The following is a 15,716-nucleotide window of genomic DNA, read 5'->3' as shown; positions in this document are numbered from 1 at the left end:
TATAAAAACATGCACATATGTGTGTGTATGTGTATGGTAATGTATATGTATATGTATATATATATCTATGTGTGTGTGAGTATATGTGTATGTGTGCGTGTGTCCCCCACCTCACCAAAACGACATGGAAACGGGCCAGTAGAGCGATAGAAAGATGAATTACAGTGCTAACAACAACAACAACATGAACAGCAGGGGGGGGATACATGATAATAATAATAATAATAATAATAATAAAATGAAAAATACTACTACTAATATAACGGTTATAGTAATTAATAACAAACCTGGTCATCAGTAGCAGCAGTAGTAGTAGTAGTAGTGGTAGTAGTAGTAGTAGTAGTGGTTGTGGTGGTGGTAGTAGCAGGAGTAGCAGTGGTGAAGACTGTGTATATGGTTGTGGGTGAGCGTGCGTACGAGCGCGCGCGTGTTTTTGTATGTATTTGTGTGTGGTTATATGTGTGTGTGTGTGTGTGTGTGTGGTGGTTAGACAAACACACACATACACACATATACATACACAAAGACCGTCTGAAAGATTGAGAGACAATGAGAAATAACTGAGTGTGCGTGGTGAGAGTAATGGAGATTAGAGAGAGAGAGGGGCGCAGGTGGGAAGAACGAAAGGAAATTAAAGGAAGTAGGAGGCAGGTAGTGTTCAGAGAAAAGAGACAGAGAAAAAGAGAGAAAGCCGAAGAGTGTGGGAGAGAGTAGAAAGGATAAAGCTAGAGAGAGAGGGGGAAGATAGTGCTTAAAGATATAGATTAGTAGACAGATAGGGGAAGGGTAGATAAAGAGAGAAAGAGAGATAGTATATAGAGAGGGGGAGAGTTTAAGGGCTTAGTGTTGGGAGAAATACATATATGTGTGTGTGTATGTGTATATATATATATATATATATATATATATATATATATTATAGATAGAGACAGAAAAATAAAATAGTGGTAGTGAGGAGAAAAGATGGGAAAAATAGACTGGAGAAGGAAAGAGAAAAAGAAAAGGAGGGAGTTAAAGAAATAAAGAAACAGTCATGTGAGAAATGGATGGATGGTGTGGGAGTAGAAGAGAAGGAGAGAGAGAGTGTTGTGAGGGATACGCGTGACAGTGAAGGGGGTGGGTGGAACAGACACTAGCAGAAGGGGAGCAAAAAGAGAAGGGGAGGAGAAAAATAAAAAGAAAGTTTAGTAGTGGAAATAAGAGGAAGAAAGCATAGAATTTCAATGAATAGGAATCAGAGATGAACTTAGAGTGAGAGGGAAAACGAAAGAGAAAAAAATACTTCTATATAAATGTATATGGCTAAAGATAGAGGGAATAGTTGACATTGTATTATTAATAGAGAGTATAAATCAGAGAGTGAGGAGGACTGTGTGTGTATAATTTAAAGTAAACAATATGGCTTTTATGAAAAGCATAGTGAGTGGAAGTGAGAGGATGAGTGAGTGAGTGAGTGAAAGAAAGATAGGTGTTGAGAGAGTGGGAGAGAGAGAGGATTGGAGAAAGATGGAGAAGTAATAATGGCATAGCAAACTGCTTAGTGTACAGTGTTGGGGAGGGTGAAGCAGGGTAGATAAGTGGTATAGAGACGGCGGTGGTGGTGGGGTCAACGGTGAAAGAATGCAGACGACGGGGAGAGGAATTGGAAAGAGCATGCGAGAGTGGTTGTGAATATATGTTGTGGCTTGGTTTAGTATGGCGTTTGGTAAACGAGTGATGAAGGTGGGCAGAAAGACTATGAGCAACAAAGGAGGAGATGAGAGATACAGAGAGAAAGGGGAAAAGAGAGTGAGAAAAGATAAACCAAATGGAAGGGCGAAGGGCGAGTTGGTTCAAATTACAAGAGAAAGATAGGAGAGGAAAGAAAATAAGACAGTAAGAGAGAGAGATTGGAAGATAAAGAAAAGGGAATAGAAGTAGAGAGAGAGAGAGATTGGGAAACCAGGAGACAAATGTGCTGGAAAGAGAGTGGGATAATGTTAAAAATAGAAGAAGTAAATGTCTAAATAGGAGGAAGGTGGAAGAAAGGGAGAAGAAAGAATGAGATTAAATTAAATGGGAAGAGAATAAGAGAGAAAACAGGTCAATAAAACAGAGAGATAAAAAGAAAAGAGATAAGAATAAAAGAAAACTAGAGAGAGATAAGGAAAGAGATGGAGAGAAAGAGAGAGAGAGAGAAAGAGAGAGAGAATATGGTGATGGTGGGTAATAGAAAGAGATAAGAGAAAAATGTGTTAGAAACAATTGGAGGAGGAGGAAGAGGTGAAGATAGAAGTGAGAGAAGAAAAAGAGTGGAGAATGAGGAGGGGGAATGGAAAAAGAGAGAAAAGAGAAAGATGGGATAAATCGAGGAATAAAGAGAGAGATATAGGTAAAAGAGGGAAAGGGGGGAGACGTTGGAAGGAAAGAAAAGGAGCAGTGGAGGTGAGGGGGGAGGATAATGAGGACGAGAGAATGTGAGAGAGAAAAGATAAATAAAAACATGAAACTCAGTAAAAGGAAGGGAAAAAAGAGAGACAGACGTTGCAGGCGGAAGTAGGGTGAGGAAAGGGTGATGGGGATGTGGAGAAATTAGGTGGGTTTAGGGAGATGGAGAGAATAGAAAAGGGAAGAAAGGGGAAGTAGAAGGTGAAGAAAAGAACGGTGGAGGTGACGAAAAAGATAGGAAGAAGCAGAAAATTGGATAAAAATGAAGAGAAAAAAAGAATTGAATAAAGGGATAGGAAGAGATAACGGAAAGAAAGGGGGGAGACGGAAAGATAAGAGAGAAAGAGAGGAAGAGGGGGAGGAGGGATGAAAAGGAAAGAAAGAAAAGATAAAGAATAGGAAGGCGTGATGTGGGGGAGAAAGAAGGAGAGGATGAAGTGTGAGAGAGAGGGAGAGAAGAGAGGGAAAACGAAGCAAGGGGTAGGGTGGGAGACGTGAAGAAGAAAAAGAAAGAGGAAATAAATAGGAAAAGAGAAGAGGGGAAGAAAAAAGAAAAAAGACGTAGAAAAATAAAGCGAGACAGAGAAAGGAAGGGAGGGGGGAAGGTGCGTTGATAGTGATGATTATTATGATGATGATGAGAACGACGACAACGACGGCGGCGACACACAGACAGACGATCTGTTTTGTTGGAAGGCAGGCAGGCAGATGAGGCAAAAAAAGGCGAAAAGCGAGTGAGGACTGGAACGGACCGACCTACCCTTTTACTACCTTTACTACCAAAACAACAAAAACAAACAACCACCACCACCACCACCACCGACCTCTCCTACCTACTAACCGAAGGTTTTTATTTACTGATACGATTTTTTTCCCTCCTCTTGGCGGGGCTTCTTGTTCTCCTTGTTGTTGTTATCGTCTTTCCTTCTTTTTCCTCTTCCTCCTCCTTCTCTCTGTCTTTCCTCCTCCGTTTCTTCTCGTCTGCTGACATTCAGTTTTTGTTTCTTTTATTATTATTTTTTTGCTTTAATTTTTATTTTTATTTTCTTTCGTTTTCTTCTCTGTATGGTTGGATTTTTTGTTTTTTTTCACGGGGTGGAGATGTGGATAAGGAGGAAGAATAATGGTGTGGACGATGCCGACGGCGCAGAGGAAGAGAGAGAGAGATGTGGTGATGGCGAGGAAGGAAGATAGAAAGAGATAGAGACATGTAGTGGTGGTGGTGGTGGACAGGAAGAGACGGTGAAAGGCAGACAGCGAGAGACGTATAGTGGTATAGTAGGAAAGGAGGGTGAAAAAGAAAGCGAGAGAGAGAGAGATGTGGTGGTGGAAAGGAACGGAGGATGTGATAGAAAGACATGTGGTGGTGGTAGAAAGGAAGGGAGGAGGAGTCATGTGATGAGAGAGGAAACGGGAGATAGACAGAGAGGAAGACATGTGGTGTAGAAAGTTATGGTAGGGTGGGGAGGGGTAAACAAGTGAGAGGTGTGAGAGGGACAGGAATGTGGAGTGGCGATGGTGGCGAAAGGGTTATATTGAGAAACCATGTTGTATTTTCGGTTGGGGTATTTTTTTAATATATCTTTAGATCTTATGTATATATATATATATATATATATATATATATATATATATTTATTTGTATTGATAATATATTTATATGGCTGATGTTATATATGTAGATGATATATTTTTATATATTTCATATCTAGACAGATTATTTATAGACGTGCTATATTTATATACTATCTAAATATTTATAAATACATAAATATGTATGTGTGTATACACACACATATGTGTATATATGTGTATACACACACATATGTATATATATATATATATATATATATATACACATATGTGTGTGTATACACATATATACACACATACATATATATAACACACACGTATATATATATATATATATATATATATTGATATTCATATATTTTAAGCATATTTCTATATATCTTTCCATGTTTATATATATATATATATATATATATATATATATATATGTGTGTGTGTGTGTGTTTGTGGTATATATATATATATATATATATATATATATATATATATATATATATATATGTATGTTTTATACATAATTGTAATAAAATATGTATTGCTTTGCATGTTTATATATTTATGTGTGTGTATATATTTATATATAATTGTCTCTTAAATGCATCTACTCTTGCCTAAAATAAGTCCCAATGTATTTCTGTGTCATTGAACAATTGTTCGCTTTATTAAATCAATTAAATGGACAGATTTTCCATGGTCTTCAACAAACATGTTCCCATGCTCTCTCTTACACGCACACACACACACATATATATAAAGAAAGGGACCTGGAAAGAGATATATGTGAGAAATAACATTGCTAGATCATATCAGAAAAGAATGGAATGAGTATGTGATCACAGAATGCCAAAAGTACAAGTTCCGCTGGGCCAGATGTGTTGCAAAGTTCACAGAGAACAGGTGGTCCCTTGTAGTTGCTGAGTGATATCCAAGACATTGGAGAAGGCCACTTGGAAAGCCTCCAAGATGATGGGAAGAGAATTTAGTTAAACAATTAGAGAGAAAAGATGGACAAGATTGGCATGATCATGAAAGAATTGGATGCGCATCATGATCAGTGGTGTATACTGATGTCCAATAGTCTGGTCAGCACAGTGATGCAAGTAACTTTTGGAGTTTCTAGACTGCAAGAACTTCTTGACTCATCGACCTTGGATCTGCTAGGAAGGCCTGACTTGTTGACCTTGGATCTGCTAGGAAGGCCCAACTCATTGATCTTGGATCTGCTAGGAAGGCCTCACATGTTGACTTTAGTGAATCAAACTTCTTCGTTGAATCTTTGGACCATAGTAGGGTTTTTTTAGAGTTGAGTTGACTAACTTCCCCAGACTGTCTGTTTGCTATGTGAGGAGGGTGGGAGTGACAGTTCTGGATTTTGAGGAATGGAATTTGTCGACTACTTTTCTCTTTGTTTAGCACCATGATCTTTAGTTGGCAGATTTTAAATTCCTCCTTGCCCAAGTGGCAAGTTTCTCAATTCCTTGTAGAATTTGCCTACTTCCTGGCACTGACATTGTGATTGTCACAGACCGGTCTTGGATGGGGTGGGAAGTTCTTTGCACTCCCACCCCCTGCAGACTCAGTCACTGTGTCCATGGCAAGAATGCAACAGCAGGGATAGTGCTGTTATTATTTCTTTTCTAAGTCAATGCCAGTCTCGTGTTTCTCATCCAAAAGTGACCATCAACAATACCAGGTCCTTCATAGTGTTGGGAATATGGTATAATGCAAGCTTGATGTGTCTCTTCTGGCAATTGGCCAGATCAAACCACAGTATGAATAGGTCGCCTCTGCTCTCAGGGGGTTTCCTGTTAAGTTGGGGGGATTACAACAGGGAGACCAGGGAAGCTGGTCTTTGGTATTGATGATTCGGTGCAGCCTGTTCGTGGGACGAATCACAGTCTTATTTGGGGAATAAAGCTGAACAACCCTTCCTTTCAACTCTCAGCAGCAAAACTGACTGAAAGCCATTGATGTTGTACGAGTTTTCCTCTTTAGGAATCCAAAGTCCTTCAGCACACTTTCACTGTAGAATAAGACAATTGGGCACAGCTGTTTGGCTGCTGGGGATTTGGCACGGCTGACTAAATATTGTTGCCTGTTTAGGCAACAGTAACCTATAGTATTGGCAGCAGACACACACACACACTCATGCATGAACACGGCTGACATATATATATGTATATATATATATATATATATATATATATATATATATATATATATATATATATATATATAGGGGAAGAAAAAAAATGCACACGTCGAGCAGAGGTCAGCAATGCCTGTGCAGAGTTTTAGGCCCAATAAGGCTTGCACAACACCTCATAGACCCTCTCCACTTTATTGACATTATCCAGAGACAAGCCGGAGCAAGATGTCTGGTGCCAATATGAGTCGCAGGCTCAGGGATGTGGGAGCGCCGTGATCTCTAGCACAAACCATAGATCCCCAAAATGTCCAATGCCATTCCCTGCATATTTGGTTTTATATCAGAGTGACCTTCTCCTACAGACATGCTTCAACAAAAGCTGAGGGGTGCCTTTTCGTCTTCCCTGTGGTTAATTAATCAAAGATTTGACGAGGAAATCTCTCATCCTCACCATCACAGCTAGTCTTTCCTCCTGGTTGATTCTATGCTTCAACCGTTGGCTTTTTCTGGAACAGCATTCTTGCTTTGAAATAACCCCCCACCCCACCCACTGAAAATTACTGACCTTGTGCCAAAATTCGAAAGCAATATTGATTTCAAATTTTGGCACAAGGCCAGCAATTTTGGGAGAGGGGATAAGTCAATTACATTGAACCCAGTGCTCAACTGGTCCTTATTTTATTGACCCCAAAAGGACGAAAGGCAAAGTCGACCCAGGAGGAATTTGAACTCAGAATGTGAGAATAGACAAAATGCCTCTAAGCATTTTTGCCATGCATGCCAACTGTTCTGCCATCTCACCACCTTCATTTCAAACCAATATTGAGCAGTATCTCATATCGGCCATCAGCCATCATCCCCTTCATCTTTCTGTTCATCACACTCTGTATATTCCATCCCACATACCTCAGATTCAGCCCCTCTTCCCCCACTCTTTGTACTGCCATTTAATCACCTCCTCTTCCCTTGTTTGCAGGTTCACTGCATTACCCCCTAACCCCTAACCATGTCCCTCACCTCACCCTCTTGTGAATGTATCTGACCCTCTCTCCCCCATCCTCCTCATTTGTTCCCCTCTCCCCGCCACCTTACACTCTCCTTCTTGTACCCTAACCCCTTTAGCGTTCATATTACCCTGTCAAATGCAATGCTTATTTATACCCATTGCTTTGAATTAATCCTGGATTATCTCCTAATCCTGAAGATTTTGATGTGATTGTTTACTTTTACATTGTTTACATTGTAAGATAGGTGTGAGAGGCCAGATCTGTCCAGTTTGGACATTTTAAAACACAGAGGATATTTGTACCAGATATGGCTAATTTAGATGCTAGAACATTAAGGGTCCGTCTTAATATCTCATCACTCCCATCTTTTGTTCTCCTTTCTCAGCTGGGGTAGCCATGTATCTCCTCCACAGCAAGGCACCTACTCCCATCCCTCTATCATTTTCCTATCTCTCAACCCCTGGCACCAGCATCAATAATAAGGGAAAGTCTAGGGGTCTTATCTTGAGTGACATGAATAAGCATCGGAACCAGTAAACTCTGTAAAGTGGTTGGCATTAAGACATCTAGCCATTGAAACCATATCAACATAGACACTGGAGTCTGACATAGTTCCTTGACCTGTTGAATCTTGTGAAACTGTCTGATCCATACTAGCATGGAATATGGACACTAAATGACGACGATGGTGTTGAGAGATATTGATGTTTGTTTTTAAGTTGAGTTATAAATATAAAGAGTTTACCATTTAAACTAAGGAACAGATTACGCTGTGCTTTTTGCTAGAGTGTATATATCATGCATAGGAAACCTATGGCCCACGGGCTGCATGTGGCCCTCGACATGTTGTTGTGTGGCCCCTCGACGAGTTTCTAGGTTACGAAGACGAATAAAATTAAGAAGAATTGCAAAAAATTCAGTGTAAATTGGGCAAGTAATATTTCATGCCTGTGTTTTATCAGGTGGCCCTCTCCCACTTAGAAATAGTACGAAGCCCCCCCCCCCACCGCCAGCTGAGGAAAATTTGCCCATCTTTGGTGTATGTCTTTTGTCTTTTACTCCTTGCAGTCATCAGACTGCAGCCAGCCTCAGCTGCCACCTCGGGCAGTTTTACTCCAGTGCTTATTTCTGTTTTTTTTAAACCTTTCTGTCAGTCTCTTTTGGTGAGCCTCTAAGTTACAGGGACACCAACACTGGTTTTCAAGTGACACACACATGTGTATATATGTATACATGATGAGCTTCTTTCAGTTTCCATCTACCAAGTTTATAGTAGAATACACACACATACATATATGTGTGTATTTATGTATATATATTGTATGTATATATATATATATATATATATATATATGTATATATATGTGTGTGTGTGTGTGTGTCAAGGACCTATAATCCTTTAAGGGATGCTAGCATCCTTGTTCTCCAGGTTTATATCAGTGTTCAGGTGAAAACTAAATATATATATTAGTTTTACATTGATATATATATATATATATATATATATATATATATACACACACACATATATATATGTCATATTGTGTGTATGTATGTGTATTAAAACGTGTGTACAAATGTATTAATGCGATGATATGAAGTCAATGCGTGTGGTCGTTCGAGTTTTATCTTGGTTTGTCGACAGCTTCGTATTACAGTAAGATGTATGTTCTTATGTGTGTGTGTGTGTGTGTGCATGTATGTTATGCAGCCTTGTCTGTGTGCGTGTGATTGATATCGTAAGTCTTGAAGCTCGCTTGCGCTTGTGTGTCTTGCGTGTGGATGAGAGCACTTATATGTGTTTGCGTGTATGAGTGTTTATCTGCTGCAAGTGTGTGTGGGAGAGTGCACGTATGTGTTGATGTGTATGTGTGTGTTGGAGACCGTTCTTGTGTTTGCGCTGAAGGTGGATGCGTGCGTGTGTAAACGTGGATGCTGAGCGGTGTTGGTGGTAGTCTTGAAGCTGAACGTCTGTGTATGTGCGCGTATGTGTCTGTATGTGTACGTGAGTGTGTCTGTATGAGTGTGTGAAAGACGGGTCTATGTGTAAAAAGGAGGTGTATGATTGCCTCTCACCCTTCCCCCCTACGTGTGAACATGTGTTAGAAGGGGGCGGGAGGAGAGGAAGGAAGGAAGCCGGGGTGAGGAGGGAGGGGTGGTGTGAACGACTGAGTGGTGGCGGCGGCGACGGCGGATGAGGGATGAACGAGGTGGGGGGAGGTCGTTGATCGAAAATGTAAACAGAAGGAAAGATAATAGACGCTCGCCACCCCCGCTGCCACTCACCCCAGCCTATCCTGGGTGGTGATGCAGTGTCTGGGGTAGGACAGGGAAATGTGGCGGTGGTGGAGGTGGAGGTAAGGGAAACATTTAATTCAGCACCCGTCAGCCTTATTGTTAACTTCTCTACCGACATGCACCGCCCAAATAATCCACACGGACGGTGGGGACGGCGAGGATGGTGTTGCAGTGGTGGCGGCGGTGGGGATGACGGAATGATGGTGTATTGATGGCGGCGGCGGTGGGGTTGGTGGAGATGGTGCTATATGGGTAAAGATGATGGCGGGGATGACGAGGAACAGTCATATTGGCAGTGGCGATGGTGGGGGTAGTGGCCAGAGATAGTGTTATAGTGGCGGCGGTGATGGTGGAGATGGAATATGGGTATATTGATGGTGGTGGTGCTGGTGGAGATGGTGTTGTATTGGCGGCGGTGGTGCTAACCGACTGGATATCGGTATATTGACGATGATGGCGCAGACGGTGGTATTTTGGTAAGGATGGTGGCGGGGGATGACGTGGATGGTCATATGAGGTGGTAGTGGTGGTGACGGAGTTGGTGTGTTTATTGGGAAGGATTGTGCTGGGGGGGGGATGGTGGCGGTGGTGGTGGTGATGGTGAGATGGTGCTGGTCGCTGTCGTATATTGGTATATCGGTGATGGTGGTGGTAGTGGTGGTAAAGATGGCGTTGCATTTGTGGCGGCGACGATGAAGGAATATTGGTTTATTGATGTTGGTTGTGGTGATATAGTTGTGTGTGTGTGTGTGTGCGTATATTGGTGAGAATAGTGGTAGGGGATGACAAAAAAACTGTTATATTGGTGATGGAGATGGTGTAAATATTGACGAGGGCGGAGGTGAGAATGGCGAGGATTGTGTTGTATTGGTGTTGGTGGTGGTGTTAATAGTAGTGGTATAATGCTGGTGACGGTGGTGGCAGTAATGTTGGAAATAGCTGTTGTTATATGTTTCGCCCCAGGTCATCCCTAATCAAACGGACCTATGATCTATCTCATTCAAGCCGTGACCATCCACCATTTCTTGCTACAAACGGACAGGCAATACCCGTTCGTATAAATCTAACGCATCCTTTTGTATTTCAAGACAATAGGATGCGAGTTAAGGAAGGTTGGTTTGGCTGTTGTTTCTAGCAGGCCAAGCAACCCAAGCGCCTTCGTTGGATTATGAATAGGGTGAGGGAGACGGAGGTGTGGAGGTAGGTGGTTGTAATAGTGACGAAGGTGGTAGTGGTGGTGAAGGGAGGATGTTTGGTGATTTTGGTGGTATGGTGGAGGTGGGGACGATGTTGGTCGCTGACGATGACGATGATGAGGGTGAAGACGTCGCTGATGATGATGATAATAATGATGATGACAATGATAGTGGTGGTATTGATGGTTCTGACGCGCGCGTGCGTTTCTGCGGTGGTGAAGCTGCTGCAGATATTGTAGTGGTTGTAGAGCAGAAGATCTTTGTGGTGGTGGAGGTGGTGGTGGTGGTGACGTGGAAATGTAATTGGTGGCAGTCACTATAGTGGTGGTGGTGGCGATGGAGGTTATTGCTGCTCGGAAGGGGGAGGGTGTTGTAGCGGTAACGTGTGGCCAGGGAGGGGGAAGAGTAGCAGACGACGACGACGGGGACGGTTGATTGTATGCGAGGAGGGAAGGGAGGAGGGAAAGGGGAAGCAATATCGCCCCCCCCCCAGCCTTCTCGTTCCACTACCGCTCCCCACCACCACCACTACCAGCGCCGCCATCGTTGTTTCACGCTGGGAATAGCGAAAACAATTATAAACACAGAAAAATGTTGGTGTTGATAGCAGACGGCTGGCGTTATGAATGAAAAATAATATACACCCCCCCCTCCTCTTCCGCCTGTCATTCATTCATATCTGTATGGCGATGTAGGTATACGCGTGAATACATACATACATACATGTATGTATGTATGTATGTATGTATAAATATGCATACACACACATACGTATACATACATATATATACGCACACACATAATATATATATATATATATATATATGTACATATATGTGTGTGTATAATAATATATTCCTCTATACACAATCATACAAAAAAAAACCCTTTTTTGTATTTATTTTTACTCGCATATATATATATATATATATATATATATATACTTTATTTAAAAGCAGCAGAAATATAACAAAAAAACCGCGTTCATCGGACAGTTTTTTCTAACAAAACTGTCCGATGAACGGGAACGTGAAACTCAGAGTAACGGTTTTTTTGTTATATTTCTGCTGCTTTTAAATAAAGCATATTACTCTACCTCTGGTATTTGAGTACTCTTTTTTCCACCTTGTTGCACATTGCATGTGCTTACTCCGGTATATATATATATATATATATATATATATATATATATATATATATATATATATATATATATATATATATATATATATATACACACATAGTTATATAAACATATATATGTATATATATATATGTGTGTATGTGTGTGTGTATGTATATGATATATATACATGCATATATAAGTACAGGACGTCACCAATGGTGCAAATAACATGAAATACGTAAACAAACGAGGGAAAAATGGAAAACAAGACAAGTTATATATATATATATATATTAGATTGCGGCGATGCTGGGGCACCACCTTAAGGGGTTTTAGTCGAACAAATTCTATATATACGTTATTCTATTCTACAGAATATTTCTAGACATTCTGGTTGGCACCCTGTCATCGACAGATCTAAACGGTATTGTCTCCGTCAGAAAAGGCGGTGGTGGGGAAATTCCAGATTAGTTTCAGTCCTGTGTTGGGATATTATCAGTAATTGAGTCACCTGCTCTTTAACTCTCCACGGAGTCTCCATATACATGTATATACTGACATGTATATACATGTAAGCACGCGCACACACACACCACGCGCGCGCAAAATACAATGTTGCTGAAATACACAAATAGATAAAACTACTGATCACGTATACATACATTTCATCTAGAAAAATAGCAAACCAAGTGACTGCACCTACCCACCCATGTATACACACATACACACACCACCGCCTACCCCCGTACATAAATACACCGTTTTTTTTGTTGTCTCAAATTGAATACTCAACGCATACAAACACAGAGGCTAAAATTTACTCAAGTAAATAAATGAACAGCAAGTGTACAAATAAAACTAACACATCCGCCGTCAACCTACTAATTTTCCATAAACAAATTAATTTTGTCCCCTCTCCCCACACCGCCACCTACTTGCATGAAAATACAAATACCGTACCACCGGTACAAGATGTGTAACACAATTACCAGACCAACCACATCAACAGATATGTAAACACGCCAATACCGAGTTCTGTTAGTTTCGCCTGATGATCGTTGTCTTGACATTGTGTGATGGTAGCAGACGACCATCACCGTCATTCAAGCGAAGTCGTTCATTTCTCGTTTCCCATGGAAAACACGTCTGGCCCTGAGAAGATATTACTTTGCTTAGCAACAGATGAAGGTTGGCGACAAGAAGTGCATCTGGCTATAGAAAAATCTACTTCAATAAAATCCCGTCTGACCCATGCAAGCACAGTGATGACAATGATGATATATACGTGGTGAGGTTGATGCAACCGCAATGACAACCAAAGATTCATGACTGTTTCTTCCTATACTCCATCTTCTGTGCAATGCAAGTTAGCAGCGTCAATATTTCAATATGGCAAACGCATATGATACGGTGACTGCCACAATGAAATGTCTAACATCTGTGGTTCTTAACCGGGATCCTGGGGGGGTCAACGCAAGAAAAATAGTAAATTAGGGCTCTACCGTAGTATATTAAGGGCCCATGGAAGTTTTGCTTTAGATGTATTTATTACAAGGAACAGCTAGTTTGTTTCTCTGGTATAGTTCAACCCACACAAGTGAATGTGTGAAAAACAAAATAAGAATTTTGAAAGAAGGTTGTATAAAACTAGTTTCTAAACATCGAATGTCTCTGGGGGTCCACTGGAACGAAATAGTAATCAAACGGTCCTTAGATAAAAAAAAAAAAATGGTTGAGAACATCTGTGCTTGAAGAAATTCGGATCTTTTCGACTTATGCTGAAGAAGGACTATATGACAAGTTACCCACTTTTGCTATTCGTCACTGACTTTTTTCATCACTGCGCCAGTGACCGAGGTGGCCAAAGTGACTCTGAATATATCAGGGATGACCAAGCTGATCTATGGGACTCCCTGTACTCCGTGGTGCACGTGGTTGGACATCAGGCGTATATTTACTGGTTGAAACTTGACCATAGATATTTAGGTTGCCTGTGTACCATCTGTGGAAAATCTAGTCTTTATGTTCCATCTCGAACAGACATTTATTTATGCACAATATTACATGGTTCTTAAATACATATACTCTCTCTCTCTCCATTCAAACACGAACAGTTTCATTACAAAATTCCGATTTTATCTGAGTATTTGAGTTATTTCCCTTGTTCACTCTGTCTCTGCAATTATAACACTGTTGGGGGAGTTTTTGCCTGTTAATTGCATGGATAATGTCGGTTAATCGAATACTTTCCACAGTTTATCACAAGTGAAGCCGTTCCAGATTAATATTTCTGCATGTAAACATGTTCCTGTCTGTATGTATAAGTGTGCGTGTGTTTGTTTGTCTGTTTCCATGTGTGTATATGTACGTGTATGGTTGTGTGTGTGTGTGTGTGTGTGTGTGCGTGTGTGTTATAATGGTGAAGGCTGTGTATCAGATGGGAGTGTAAGGCTGACAGGAGAAAGTGTCAGTAAATCACATTGCCACAATATTCATTATAATTATCATTAATTATAACAATAATAATACTGGTGAAGACTGATATTTCAGTAGCTGCTGATGTGATGAAGATAATGTTGATGTTTATGATGCGACGTTTGTCAGAAGCGAGAGAGAGAGAGTGCATCAGTCAGGGAAGACCCGGCAACGGCGGCGGCGGTGTGTGTGTGTGTGGGGGGGGAATTTCTCTCTATATATGGTGTACGTGTGTCTGTCTCTTCAAACTCAAGTGTAACTTCTCTACTGGTCTTCCTCTTGTCTGGACTGGTCTGGTTTGCAAGTAGAGCTGAAAGAAGCAGCAGTCACAACAACGGCTGTTACCCGCCGCCGCCTCCACCACCATCAGTAAGACAACAGCTACGTCTGCCACCATGACGGTGAGAGGGTCCGGTCTAGTTTGGTAGACATCGGGCAATCTTTGGCTTCCACTGAGAGATCGCCCGATCGCTCCTTCTCTGTAGCCAAATATATTGGCCCTGGGACGAAAATGAAACGCACCAATCGACCTGGATCATTATTATTATTATTATTACTGTTGTTGCTGGTGTTTCATTTGTCATCGTCTTCGTCATCGTTGCCACTCGATTGGACTTAAGCGAAACTGTAAGGAACATTGTATATATTTCTGTCTGTCTGTGTGTGTGGAAACATGTAAGTATAATGTGTCTGTGTGTATGTTTACATGTATGTATATATATATATATGTGTGTATACGTGTGTGTGTGTGTGAAAACATGTAAGTATAATATGTCTGCATGTATGTATATATATGTGTGTGAGTGTGTATACATGTATATATATATATGTGTGTATGTGTGTGTTTGTGTGCGTGTATATGTATATCTATGTGTGAGTTTGTGTGTTATATACATGTAGTATGACGATACACAGAAACGCAGGTATATTGTGTATGTGTGTGTATATTTATATGTACAATCAAATATATATGTATATGAACATGCATATGCACGTATATATGTGTGTGTGTGTATGCACATATTCATAAACAAATATATATATATATATACATGTAAATACAAGGTATGGAACTCTTGGCCTCTGAGTCACTCATCTAACTTTATACACAATCCGAAAAAACAGATTTGTGTGCACACACGCACATGTACATATATGTATACGTATATTATACTCGTACTCATAAATGCGTATATACATGTATGTGTGTGTGTGTGTGCGCGCGCGCGTATGTTTGCAGTTTTTATCTTTTCATGTTTCAGGCATTAGACTGTGGCCATGCTGGAGCACTGCTTTGAAAGAGTTTTGGTCAAATGAATCGATCCCAGAACCGTTTCTTTTTAAAGCCTGCAGCTCATTTTATCAGTTTCTTTCAACCAGACTGCTTGGTTACGGAGATGTAAACACATAAATACTGGTTGTCAAGTGGTGGTACGAGGCGGGGG

The 15,716-nt window shown here is 40.7% G+C and overlaps 2 protein-coding genes across 3 annotated transcripts in view; one reads left to right on the top strand and one right to left on the bottom strand.

Annotated features, from left to right (window-relative positions):
• LOC106870070 (zinc finger protein 585A) overlaps positions 1 to 15,716 on the bottom strand; it is a 46,180-nt gene that overhangs the window by 22,734 nt on the left and 7,730 nt on the right. The window contains exon 1 of one of the 2 annotated variants that reach the window (XM_052972946.1): positions 288 to 2,070. The exons of the other annotated variant lie outside the window; for it this stretch is intronic. The gene's annotated coding sequence lies outside the window, so the exon portion shown is untranslated. Of the gene's footprint in view, positions 1 to 287; positions 2,071 to 15,716 lie in introns of those variants that run through there. 2 annotated transcript variants of the gene reach the window in all.
• The window catches only part of LOC106870052 (zinc finger protein 721), a 64,997-nt gene continuing 63,744 nt past the window's right edge, over positions 14,464 to 15,716 (top strand). The window contains exon 1 of the mRNA XM_052973004.1: positions 14,464 to 14,898. The gene's annotated coding sequence lies outside the window, so the exon portion shown is untranslated. The remainder of the gene's footprint in view (positions 14,899 to 15,716) is intronic.

This window comes from Octopus bimaculoides, chromosome 14 (assembly GCF_001194135.2).
Source record: "Octopus bimaculoides isolate UCB-OBI-ISO-001 chromosome 14, ASM119413v2, whole genome shotgun sequence".
NCBI classification, from domain to species: domain Eukaryota; kingdom Metazoa; phylum Mollusca; class Cephalopoda; order Octopoda; family Octopodidae; genus Octopus; species Octopus bimaculoides.
The sequence above is the reverse complement of the archived record's forward strand: the minus strand, read 5'-3'. Positions and strand labels throughout refer to the sequence as shown.